At 40.5% G+C, this 12,767-nt stretch overlaps 1 protein-coding gene across 6 annotated transcripts in view; it reads left to right on the plus strand.

Moving 5' to 3' along the window:
• LOC131693705 (RING finger protein nhl-1) overlaps positions 1-12,767 on the plus strand; it is a 259,363-nt gene that overhangs the window by 116,677 nt on the left and 129,919 nt on the right. The window lies entirely within an intron of this gene.

Below are 12,767 nucleotides of genomic sequence, written 5' to 3' on the forward strand. Positions count from 1 at the left end.
AAACTAGGAATACGGAATACAAATTTGATCAAGATATTCAGAGGGGGGATTATTTCCAAAATCGGTGTAGAAGCAGTTGTATCAAGGACAGGGGAGAGAATGCGTAGATGGTGACTTGCAACTTTCGGACAAACGGGAGATCAACGAAACCAATTAGCGCCTCAGTCTAGTAGGTCGGATTGGCTAAATAAATGTTGTTTGGGTTTTCTTAAAGTTCCGCTTGTCTCAATATGTTTCGATCGGGCAGAGCTCGGGCGTATTCGGGGGGTTCTTGTATTTGGTAATAACCGACAAGTAGACCACCAGAACACCAAAGATCAATCGCTTTTTCAGACCATTGCTCACGTAAATTTTCTTGTTTGGCAATTCTGGTAGTAATGATAATTTGGCTTTTTAAACCACAGGGGCAGACAGCCTGCCAAACCAGATATTTCTTAGCGAACTTTGACAGTTTCATACGCTTGAATATGTTCATCACCTCTCCCTTCCAATTACCGTATAAAGCTCCTACCAAGGACACTGTTTGTTTTTTATCGTCCAATACAATGTCATCCAATTTTGTTAGCATCGTAGCGTACAGCTTCCGGGATGGTATTTTCGCTGTGTTGTTTTGCTCATCTTCGCGATTTAGAGTCACTTTATTTTTATTACTGAACAGTTAGACTCGTTTTTTTTAACTCGATACACGGTTCTAGATGACACTGTCAGCATTTTAAGGACATCGCGAACGAAGAAGGTTGAAGGTTCCACTTGAAACCGCTAAACACTCTTGTTTTTGTCGTTTCCCCTCGATCCAGGTTTCCTGGCTGTTGTTAATTGTCAAACGTCTAGATCCATTCTATTACTTTGGTGATAGATAATTGAATTGGCCACTGTTTACGAAATTAGTTATGGAACTTGCGTTTCAATTTCCTTTCATCAGAATTTGACACCAACATAGTGACAAAACTAAGCTAGCGTCGGATTGACGCTAGCTCAAAAAAAACGAAAACACTATTTGTGTTTCTGAGAAAACTCAGAATTCTTCGTGATGTCTCGCAAGAAAAGGACTTCTGATTGAGCTGATGAGAATTAATGAAATCGAAACTTGGTTTGGCTTAGCAATTCTTGTCACTAACTTAGTGTCGTGTGCTGATGAGACAAAGTCGAAACGAAAATTCCATAACTAATTTATGTAACGGTTTTGGGCTCTTCACGCGCGAAGATGGTTTCAAAATTAGTAATATTTTTGCTGACTTCAAATTGTTTCATTCTTAATAGTGAAAATTAATATGTCGAAAATCTTCCCTTAGAAAAACCTATTGTAATCCACCTAGCGGTGCAATAGTGTCTTTCTCAATCATGAGGATACTAAGACTGTATGGTTAGTTAAGGGTAGTCATGCTGAAATATTTCTTACAATATTATTGCATTTGAAAGCAAAGTCGTGGTAGGAGGGAGAGATCGTAGCAATCACTGACGTAAGACGGGATTTATTTCTCCCGTTAATTTTATTCGGATTTTATTTTATTTTATTCATCATCTGACCTCATTGGTCTTAACCCTCCGGAGGTCGCGTAAATGGCTCACTGAACTAACAGCCCCTAGTGTTTAAAGACGATTTCGCTTGATTTTCAGAGCGACGTGCACTCAGTGCACTAACGCAAGTGCCGAAAGATTAATGAAATGGCAGTTGATCCAACAATTACTACGAATCTAACTCTCCTAGAGGATTCGTAGCAACGAAAGCAGCTTGGGCTACTCTTCGGCTCCTCTTTCAAGCGCATGTAACCCTAATAATCTACAGCAGTTTTTGTATGGCGGAAGCTTGATATGGTCCTAGCACGGAAGGTGTCTTAATGCATAAGGAAATATTCATAAATTTTGTAACCCAAAAATTGCCCAAAACTGACTCCCCCTCCCGTGTTGACGTGTTTGTCCCAATTTGTTTCAAATTTCTTTATCCCTCCTCCTCTATTACGTGACAAATTCTTCAAAAATTCAATTTTCCTCTGTAAAAACATGTTACGTAATGTTCTAGCTTACTCCCCGTCCTCCATATGTCACAACACGTCACAAATTGTCGTACCCGCTCTAAAAGCGTTACGTAATTTATGAATGGCCCCTAACGAACGAATTTTCTTTAAATTGCTTTAGTCCTTGCTATCCATGTTGCTTGATACGGACATCATATTATGGAGTAAGATTCCCATATCGACCGTACCAATGCGCAGTACAGTGAGCGGGAACAGTGAGGGTCGCTAATTTAATTCGAAATTTTAAACATGTATCCCATCTGGCGATTTGCTTTGTTAATATTTCGAAATGTGGTGCAGAATCCAAAGTGACATGTAATACACGTAGTATACACTCAAGATGCTGATGTATTTATGTATTTAACAATTTACGTCCATCTAACAATGATTCTTAATGAACTGAATTACAAATAATTCAATATTAATTCGTCAAAAGGGCGAAACTGTTTTTGTAAACAAACTTGTTTCGCTCATTAGTCTGCTGCAGAGTGGAATTTCATGAAAAATATGCGTTAATGTAAATTTTTACCCTTTGTAGAAGTAATTTCAGTTGTTTTCTGCTTTGAAATTATAGTAAATTAAGAGAAATCATCAAAATAAAAGTTTGTTTACAAATCTTATTCGCCCTTTTGCAAATTTAATATGGAATTAACCCAAAGTGATAACAAACGATTTTGAAACTGTGCAGAACTAATGACGAAGTCGAAGATGTCGGTAAAATCGTTAAAGCGACGGACCATTGCTTGTATTGGGCTGTTGGCAGCGTAGTTAGTGTTACGCATTTCAGTCTGCAGAAGAAGCTTAGATGCGAAGGTAGCTTGCGACGCGTGTCTACGATCTTCTAAAGTGTGCAGTCCTAGTAATCGACAACGGTCTTTGTATGGTGGCAAGCAGTCTTCCTATATGCACATCGTACACAATGTTCGCTCTGGTTCTGTGCTCATATTAAACCCACGAACTCAAACACGCTATTTCGTACCTAAACACGTGCACATGTTCGCCTGCACAACTGAACCCCATGTACGTACACGGTGTGCGTACACATCGGTCCGTGGTACCAGTTTTTTTTTCTCACTCTCATCGTTACTAGCGCTGACTGTTTTTGCCATGTGCGAAGCGCTCTCGTGTACGCACCCGGTGTACGTACACGGATGTTTGACCTAGAGTTTGCACATCGTTCGCTTGAGTTCGATGTTCGAGGCAAACTTGTACATCGAGACGAAGCATGTTTGAAGTTGAACGCGTGCACGAAATTTTGTACACTGGTACAAAATTGTACATGTTCATGGGAAGTCTGGTGGCAAGTTCAGCGGATCATTCCAAGGCCATCGACGTAACGCATATCTTATGAATCTGCGCTGGACGGCTTCAATTCTTTGACTCCAAGTTGCAGACGACATTGGCGAATTCCAACTGTGAGCGCACCAGTGAACAATACAACGCTTTGAAGCAGAAAAAGGGTCCCGGAATTCGTTGGATATTTTGAACATAAAACCTAGTAGACGATTAGCTTTGTCAATGATCGCTGAGAAGTGATGGGTGTACGTTATCCTTTCGTCAAGGATGACGCCCAAATCTTTTACATGATCAACGCAGCTGAGTTCCAGCGATGTTGTAGTTGAAAGTAAACATGTTCCTCGTTCGATGAAAGCTGATAACAAAGCATTTAACAACACTAAGAACCATTATGTTTCTTTTGCACCAACTATAAAAGGTATCAACGAGATACTGTAGCTCACGGCAATCGGCTTCTTTTTTTATAATTAAAAATATTTTCAAGTCGTCGGCGAAGAACAGTTTCCCTCCACGACGAAAACCACATCATTCACAAACAGTGAAAACAGTAGCGGACCAAGCGTACTACCTTGAGGAACTCCAGAATGGTTGGAAAAGGACTCAGGTTCATTGTCACCAATTTGAATAACGACGTTACGATGAACAAGGTATGATCGAAGCCAACGGCAGAATCGGGCAGTGCATCCAAGTTTATCAAGCTTCGTTAGCAGTATCTCATGGTAAACAGTGTCGAAAGCAGCCTTAAGATCTGTGTAGATCGTGTCCACCTGCAGTTGTTTGGACATTTGTTCCGTACAAAAGGATGTGAAGGAGACCAGGTTCGGTGCGTCAGTGGAATCGCTAAAATATCCGAACATTTTTTCAGAACAGCTGAACGCATAGCACTTAGTCCTGGAGCATACGACAATTTCGTTTTTTGTATTGCAGAGAGAACCGATTGTTCTGAAATGGTGAATACATCCATATCCACCGTACCAACGGGAACATCACGGGACGCGTTGTTGAGCTCAATGGCAGTTGGCGCATCAGTCGTGAAGACACTCGAGAAGTAACTGGCAAATAGGGAGCACTTTGTCGCCGTCGTAGTCGCTACTTCGCCATTGTAGACCATCCTAGACGGAAGACCCGTTTCCTTCCTCTTCGTATTAACAAAAGTCCAGAAGCCCTTCGGATTTCGTCGTAAGTTTTGTTGGATGCGGTTCACATATCCTTTGTACAGCAATTTATTGTAACAGCGGTACTCATTACTGGCGAGTGCGAAAAAGCGCTTGAGAATAGGGCATTTTTCAACACAGTCAAGGAGTAACCGATTTTAGAGATCAACTGCAACATCAACATCCACTTGATCAAGTAGTACACTCCAGTCAATCAGCAACAGTGAGCGGCGTAGAACTATTAGGTCAGTTTTGCGAAAATTACGACGATTCAGAGCTAATGCTTCCTCATACAGTGGTGAACTAATGGAGGACATAGATATTACCAAAGCGGGATGATAGTTATCCAAAGGAACGATCACACTGGAAACTTCACTCACAGAACAATCAGGCAAAGCATTCTCGTTGACGAAGACAAGGTCAAGAAAACGAGATTGATGGTTGGAAATCGTGCTTACTTGACTTAGTCCGTGAAAAGCCATCCCGTCCAGAAGTAAGCAGCTGGCAGGATTTGTTGTCGAGGATAACGGGTTAGGGTAAGCGTACCCACGTCCAGAAGAAACCCACATGAGTCCTGGTTGGTTGAAATCGCTAAGGACTATCATCACATCGTTTGTATCTGCCTGAGAAGAAGCGCGCCCTATGGAGTCTAGGTGGAACTGCGTAATAGAACAATCAAGTCGTTTTTCTGGAGGAATGTAAACAGCTCCAATAACAATGCGTAGTAATCTTCGTCCAAACTGCTTTAATGCTTCATGAACTATCCACACCAAACTCACAGAAGGCAAGTGCGGAAGAAACAGCAATTATAACTCCCCCGCCGCGACCATGGATACTGTTACGAGCACCTCGATCCGCACGATAAACTGCGTAAGAATCCCCGAAGTGCTGCATCGATGTAATACGATCATCGAGCCAAGTTTCCGATAGAACGAAAATATCGTAGTCGCCGTCAAGAGCAGCCAAGTAGAAGTCCTCGATTTTCGTCCTTAGCCCTCTGACGTTTTGGTAATACAACCGCAAACCATCGACGCCACGTGCCAAGCGTCACGACTAATTGCAAGTACGTGATGTACCCGAGTTGTTCGGGTGAGGAACACCTGAGTTGTTCGAAAATGGGGCAGAGAACACACATCCAATTTGAACTACAAGTTGGCGATATACGATTCCAGTCAGCGAATTAGATTAAAAGACACTAACTTCAACCGTTCCAGAATTACTGTCAACTTCGTCAAATGCTCATTTTAAACCGATTCAAGCACCACCGTCCATATTACATAAGCAGAATGAAACAAGCTGTGCGAGATTCGTAGAGATTGCTCCTTTTGAGATGAAACCATGTTGATTAGAGGAATTGTAGCTTTGGCAAGATGCAGAGAGCACATCGTTCATTATGATCTTAAAAACTTTGGAACAGGCACACAAAGATGTAATTCCTGTGCAATTTTCAACATTTCGCCGATCTCCTTTTTTGAATACAGGAAACATAGTTGCCCTTTTCCAGGAGCTGTGGAATAGAGTTGTCAACGCTAAAATAAAGTCATTCGAGCATTTATTGGGAACACACGAATGTATGCCACCAACACCAGGAGCAGGGGTTCCAACAGTACTGCCGCGCGACAGTATTCCAGAGGTTGTCGTCTTGGTTTTGCTTCAACAGCCTGATAACCAAATCATTCACGACAGCCCTCAGTGAAAAGGTAATGCGACTCGCAACGTTGCCGCACTTCCTGGGACATCAAAAATCTCAAGAGTATCTCAGCCAGAGAAAGAAACCAGCACTGGCCTAATAAATTTCTTTGATATTGTGGACGTATTTTTACTGCTTGAAATATGTCTGACCCTCTTAAAAGCATCTTAAAACATTCTTGAAGCAGTTGACTACAAAATGGCCCCTCCTTTCAGCGAATGTACCCTTCGATGACTATTTCATCGAACGAGGTCACGGATTTGATCACTGTTCCATTCTTTTAAAATAATTTTGCTAAATGCGATGCATTTGCACTATGCGAGACATGGCTTCCTTCAGAAATAGACCTACCCTTCCACGATTGTAATATTATTCGCTTGGATCGAGAAGACTTATGGGGTGGTACTTTTGGGGACCAAAAAGTGCAATTCTTTCAATCAAATCAACTTACCTTCGACACCAGGCATTAAAGTTGTCGCTTGCCAAACTAGAATTAAAGGCAAAGACATTTGCATTGCTTTCACCTACATGTCAAAACCAAAGTGATGCAAAACTAAGACTTCATCAAAGGCGCTAGAAGACCACACTACAGCCCTGTCTGTTCCATACAAATTTATTCACAATATATGGTGTTGTTCTCAAATGTGAATTGGATAAAAAAATTAATATCGAACGTGTTTGAGTTGCACGACACGAAAATTTAAAATTAAAAAGAGCGAAAGTAATTGCAAAATTTATCGCTCTCTTTATTTCATGTAGATTCTCCTCACAATAGGCACGTATTTCAGCATTCCTAATCCTTATATCATCCTAAAAATTCTATGCGCACTCGTCATTCAAAATCTTTGCTCACTGGAGCAAGGTGTCCTTGCAATAGTAAACCCCGTGGCGTTTATTTTTGGAATATTGATATTTTACATTTTTCCTAAATTTCTCATGTATTGAATGATATATATTCAAAATTTTATGATCATTGGATAAGAACAAGATTTTTAACATGAGTTTAAACGTAGCAAAGTTCGGACTTTTTAATGCTTTTCATTTCCGAAACCACCATTGCTCTGTTCACTTCATATGTATGTTGCTCTTTTGATTTTGGTCCGATTTTAGCACAACTAGTCTCATTGTGTAGAGGAACGAAAGAAATTGGTTAGTGAATAAAATACATTTGGTAAATTTGCTTGGAACTATGACTTTTTAGTTTAAATATGTTTGAGATGGTCAGATCAAAAATATTTTTTTCACTAATGTATTCTGTACAAATTTCGGAATCATTTCGGAACGATCACATAGTATACATTCTATGGGAAATAACCTCTACTTTTAGAATATCATGGTCTCGTTCTGCGCCTAGGAGCGCAAAAAGTTTTAAGGAGATTTTGAAGCTTTGTTGCTGATATGGAGGCGCATGGTGTTTTGTGTAAAATATTTAGACAATCTACAGTAAACCAACACGTTTTACAATAGATTTAAAGTAGTGTTCTTCATTTGTTATGATATTGCTGACATTGGTGAACAGTAACGGAAAATCTACCATGAAAACGGGATCATAGTTATAAGAAAGGTTCAATGACACTGTATGGAAAAACACGTTTAATATTTTACGACTTTTGACATCAAAAATGAGCTCAGCACCTTAAAATTAGCTTAAATTGTGATTTTCAGCCAATTTAGGTAACATTTGAGGTTTTGTCCGACTTTTGTTTGAAGACCCGCCACTGTGCGACGGGCTGCCAGCCAGCTACCGACAGTACGCGATGGCGGAAACACGCATGAAGAGTTTAATGAAAGCCAACAAACGTAGCTACTGCGGCACCGGTTCGTCGACGGACTTACGAGAGAAATATCGATGAGCACTATTTGGGGCACGGCCCGACGCTTACGAAACCGTAACAGTACCAACGAGAGTGTGGAATATTCGAACCGTTGGATATTCGATTTTGCCAAGAAGGTTTCTCCGGATTCCGCCCCGGTATAGCAGATCTACCGTACCGCGTCCTTTCACGATAACGCGAACGATACACCGTTTTCGAAGGTGGAGTTCTCACTTGCTCTCTTGTCATGTAACAATAAAGCCCCAGGGCCAGACAGAATCAAATTCAACTTGCTGAAGAATTTCACAGACTCTGCCAAGAGACGCTTGTTGAATTTATTCAATAAGTTTCTTGAGGGTAACATTGTCCCTCATGGCTGGAGGCAAGTGAAGGTTATCATCATCAAAAAACCAGAAAACCAGCCTCCGACCACAACTCGTATCGACCGATTGCAATACTGTCCTGTATCCGAAATTTGTTCGAGGAAATGATCTTGTTTCGCTTCAGCAATTAGGTTAAACCAAATGACTTACTGTCAGATACACAATTTGGTTTCCGCAAAGGCAAAGGGACGAACGATTGTCTTGCGTTGCTCTCAACAGAAATTCAAATAGCTTATGCTAGTAAAGAGCAAATGGCATCAGTTTTCCTAGATATAAAGGGGGCTTTTGATTCAGTTTCTATCAAAATTCTTTCTGAGAAGCTGCACCAGCATGGTCTTTCACCGACTCTAAACAACTTTTTGTTAAACCTGTTGTCTGAAAAACATATGAATTTTTCGCATGGTGATTTATCGACATCACGAATTAGCTACAGGGGTCTTCCCCAGGGCTCATGTCAAAGCCCCCTTCTCTATAATTTTTGCGTGAATGACATTGACGAATGTCTTGTCAATTCCTGCACGCTAAGGCAGCTTGCAGATGACGGTGTGATCTCTATTACAGGACCCAAAGCCGTCCATCTGCAAGGACCATTGCAAGATACCTTGGACAATTTGCCTGCTTGGGCCCTCCAGCTGGGTATCGAGTTCTCCAAGGAGAAAACTGAGCTAGTCGTATTTTCAGGTGCCCACCCGGGAGACCTGATCAGGCTGTACCAAACAACGATATTGTCGTTGATGGAATATGGGAGTTTCTGATTACGCTCCGCCGCGAACATACATATCATCAAACTAGAGCGAATCCAATATTGTTGTTTGCGTATTGCTTTGGGTTGCATGCACTCCACACATCGTCGCTGTTGTGCTATCTTATGACAAGCGCCATTTTGCACATTTCGAGAAAAACGATTTTTAAAGTTTGAGATTGAATATCATGAAACTTATAAATGGTAGAAACAATTCGGAGAAGACAATTGATGTTTCAACCTATTCTGTATTAATCTTTCAAATATTACGAAGATTGGTCGACCATGTTGCAAGTTGTCACTAAAAATGAAAACAAAAGTCGTACTCGCACGTGTCATAGGTGTGTATTGATGAAAAAATTTGTATGACGTGTCATAATCGTGCATGAAAAATTTTCCATAGAAAAACATCACCAATTATGAACTTTTATTCATATCTTTGGTTTAAATTGGTCTATATAGAATCGGTTAGATGCATTTTGAAGGAAATGAGTCAGGGAATGTAGAAAAATAGTTATTTTTGCTTACAGTGTTGCCAAATACGCAATGTTTCCAGTTTAAAGCAAAAATGGCGTTTTTCTCCCAATACATATATTTTTCTTTTGAAAATTATTATGCCATTGTGTTCCTACAACATTTTTACACATAAAAGCAACTAAAACTTAATTTTAACATTTTAATCCCAAGATATAGTGATTTGAAGCAAAAAATTCACAATTTCCAATCACTTTTCTCGCTATGTTTCAGTAACCAAGCAAAATTTCAAAATTCTGGAAACGCCATTTTGTAGAGATTCGTTAGACGAGTGATGTTGCATATCTAACTCAGTTTACCCCAAAATGGCGTTTGTCATAAGATAGCACAACAGCGACGACATATGATGAGTTTAGAAGCGCTGGCGTGCGTTCTTCCGCTGAAAAATTGATCTTGGGACCTTATATAGATTGCTCATCCGATGCGATATCTTGAACCCGATAGTAATTGCAAATTTCGAAAGGCTTGTGGAGCTCAATTCTCAAACCCCCTCCCCCCCTTGTCGGCCTTGTCCACCCACTCTCCCATGTCTCTGATACACAGATGTAGTACTTCACCCCCTCCCCCTTCTTCTCCTTGAATATCTTCCCAAAACTTATGCCCCCCCCCCCTATCTTCTAGTTTCACCACTTTAAAATATTTAAATATTTATGAACTATTCCCTCTAGTTGTTTCTAGTTAATGAGCTTGTAAAATGTTCCGTTTAGTTGATAATTAATTGCTCCAACAACCTCCCTTCTAAAAATCATAAAGTGCATTACTATACAAAGAAAACACAAAATGACCCGTCCCCCTACGAAATCTTACGAATATTATATTATCCCCTCTTGTATATGTATAAGTTAGCTGTAAAGTTTTTTTGTTTCATTAGGTATATAAAAACAAAATAATATTGAAATGTGTAACCCCCAAGTTTTAAGAAATGCAAAATGAAAAACAATGAAAAAATGACACCTTTCAGCTAACGCAAACGTGCCTTATCAAATAAACGAATTGAACAAAAAACGACGAACTAGTTTAAATCAACAACAAGATCAATTGACTTCCAGTTGTTTATGTACTTGTTGAAACGGTCGTGTAATACAATATGCGATAGTGTCCAGGGTGAAACAAACGTTACAAGCTGAGACAAGTGTTTCAAGTAAGCTTTTCAAGTTTTGTGCCCAGGCTGAAACGTTCGTTTCCAGACTGAGGCTGACAGTATCAAAACAACAGCGCTAGATTATTGTTTTCAACTAAAACTCAGTTCACAGTTTGATATTCGACGACATGAAAAAATCATTTACGTTTTTGGTTGAAAATGTGATGAATCGATTTTCCGTGCGGTACCACGATTCCTGTTCTTGATAAAGCTCTGTGTGAGGCATTTCTATCCGATTTTCCGAAACGCTTAACTGCTAAACAAACATTCCGCTGTGAAGGTCAAGCCCCACTTAGGGAATCTATATTGGTCTATGACAGTCTTAGTAGAGCTCCCCGCACTAATCGCAACAGTTCATTACATTTTAAGTCATTATTTGCATCTACGAGACAGCCAGCCAGCCAGTCGAGCATGCAGACGCGCGTTCATTCGTCAGAAGACTTTTTGTCCAAAAATAGTTTTCACATATGAAAGCCGAACGAGCAACCATCCAACCAACCGGCCAATCGACCGTGAACGTATCTTTGTGTACCTAAGCCTCTTGTATGACGTGACTAGAGATGGGCGAAACAGTTCACTTCGAAGAACCATTCCCGACTGAACAGTTCTATAAAAAGAACTAGTTCAGATGAACCGTTCTTCCGTTCAGCTGATATTTTACTTTTATCTAGCGAATGTCTCTCAAAACATTCGATTCTTGGAGAGGGACCAAACAGATGCTGCAAACTAATATACCTCTGTATGCTTAACAAGTTCATCAAGGGCTCGATTTCTTCATAATGTATAACTAGAGAAATAGAGAATGAGTGAGTCGTTCGCTTATGAGTCGTTCTTCGCCGGTTTTATTCTGGGAGAGCACAGATAGCGGTTTGTGGGACTACAAGTCAGTTCATTTTCATTCGTTCGCCTAAAAATCGGTCCGAGAAATTCGCTAAACGGCTTTGGGTCATATTCAGTTCATTCGCGTTGAAGAGAATTGAGAACTACCGTTCTTTTAAAAAGAACTTCCGTTCGCTCATTCTCTTCAAAGAACCAGTTCACTTCAACCGTTCGCGAACGAATTGCCCATCTCTAGACGTGACCAATGTGCCCCAACGGAATCAGAGTTTCGCGTAAATATTGAACTTTTCAATGTCAGCTGCTCACTGGGTGTGCTGGCTGATCCAACACGGGCGGTAGTACATAGTCTTCTTTTTTTGCTGTTTGGAAATTTTCCGAACGCAGTAACCCTTGATAGTGTGTGCGCGTGTGTTGCTCCGGGTTCGGAGCAGCTGAAATAATTTCCCGAAACATAACAACAGCAAGTCGATACCGGTCGGCGGTGTGTGGGTTTGAATTCGCAATGATCTTCCTGTTGGAAAGTAAATGGGTAATTGGAATATGTTAATAGATTTTCCCCATTTGAAGTAGAAGTAATGAAAATAAGATTTACTGTTAATTAGTACCACTTTCTGTTGGCACGTGTTTTGATTTTTTTAGTACAAAGCAAAGTCTATTTCGTTTTAATTTGCCACTTTTAAAATTCCTACTGAGTCATTTGATTATTTCAGGAAACTTTAAGCGAATTCTATGGATCAAGTAGCATCTACTTATAGCCAACACGGCCACACCAACACCAGTTGTCAGTAGGTTAAAGCATTGTTGACCCAAGATGAACACAAAAACGACACACTTTCCCGCACTGAATCACAACCCAAATACGGCGTTCTCGGAATACGAAAATCTTCAGATAAACGAAATTTTCTTCGGATAATCGAATGTAAATTCCATCACGTTCTGTCTCCTTCGACGCCCACTAATAAAATAAGCATTCCTATTACGATTTTTTTTCCTTCTCTCGACCGATTCCGATTTTTCCTTCCCGAAATCTCGGAAGTCGCTTTTGTGTTCGCCACCGTACCGGCTGAGTCGCGGCTGCCTTAACTTTTTCTTTCACTAACGCTGCCGGCCACGACGCGGCTCATGATGATTATTATCAGACGATCGAATGAACGCGGG

Source organism: Topomyia yanbarensis, chromosome 3, assembly GCF_030247195.1.
Source record: "Topomyia yanbarensis strain Yona2022 chromosome 3, ASM3024719v1, whole genome shotgun sequence".
Lineage (NCBI taxonomy): Eukaryota > Metazoa > Arthropoda > Insecta > Diptera > Culicidae > Topomyia > Topomyia yanbarensis.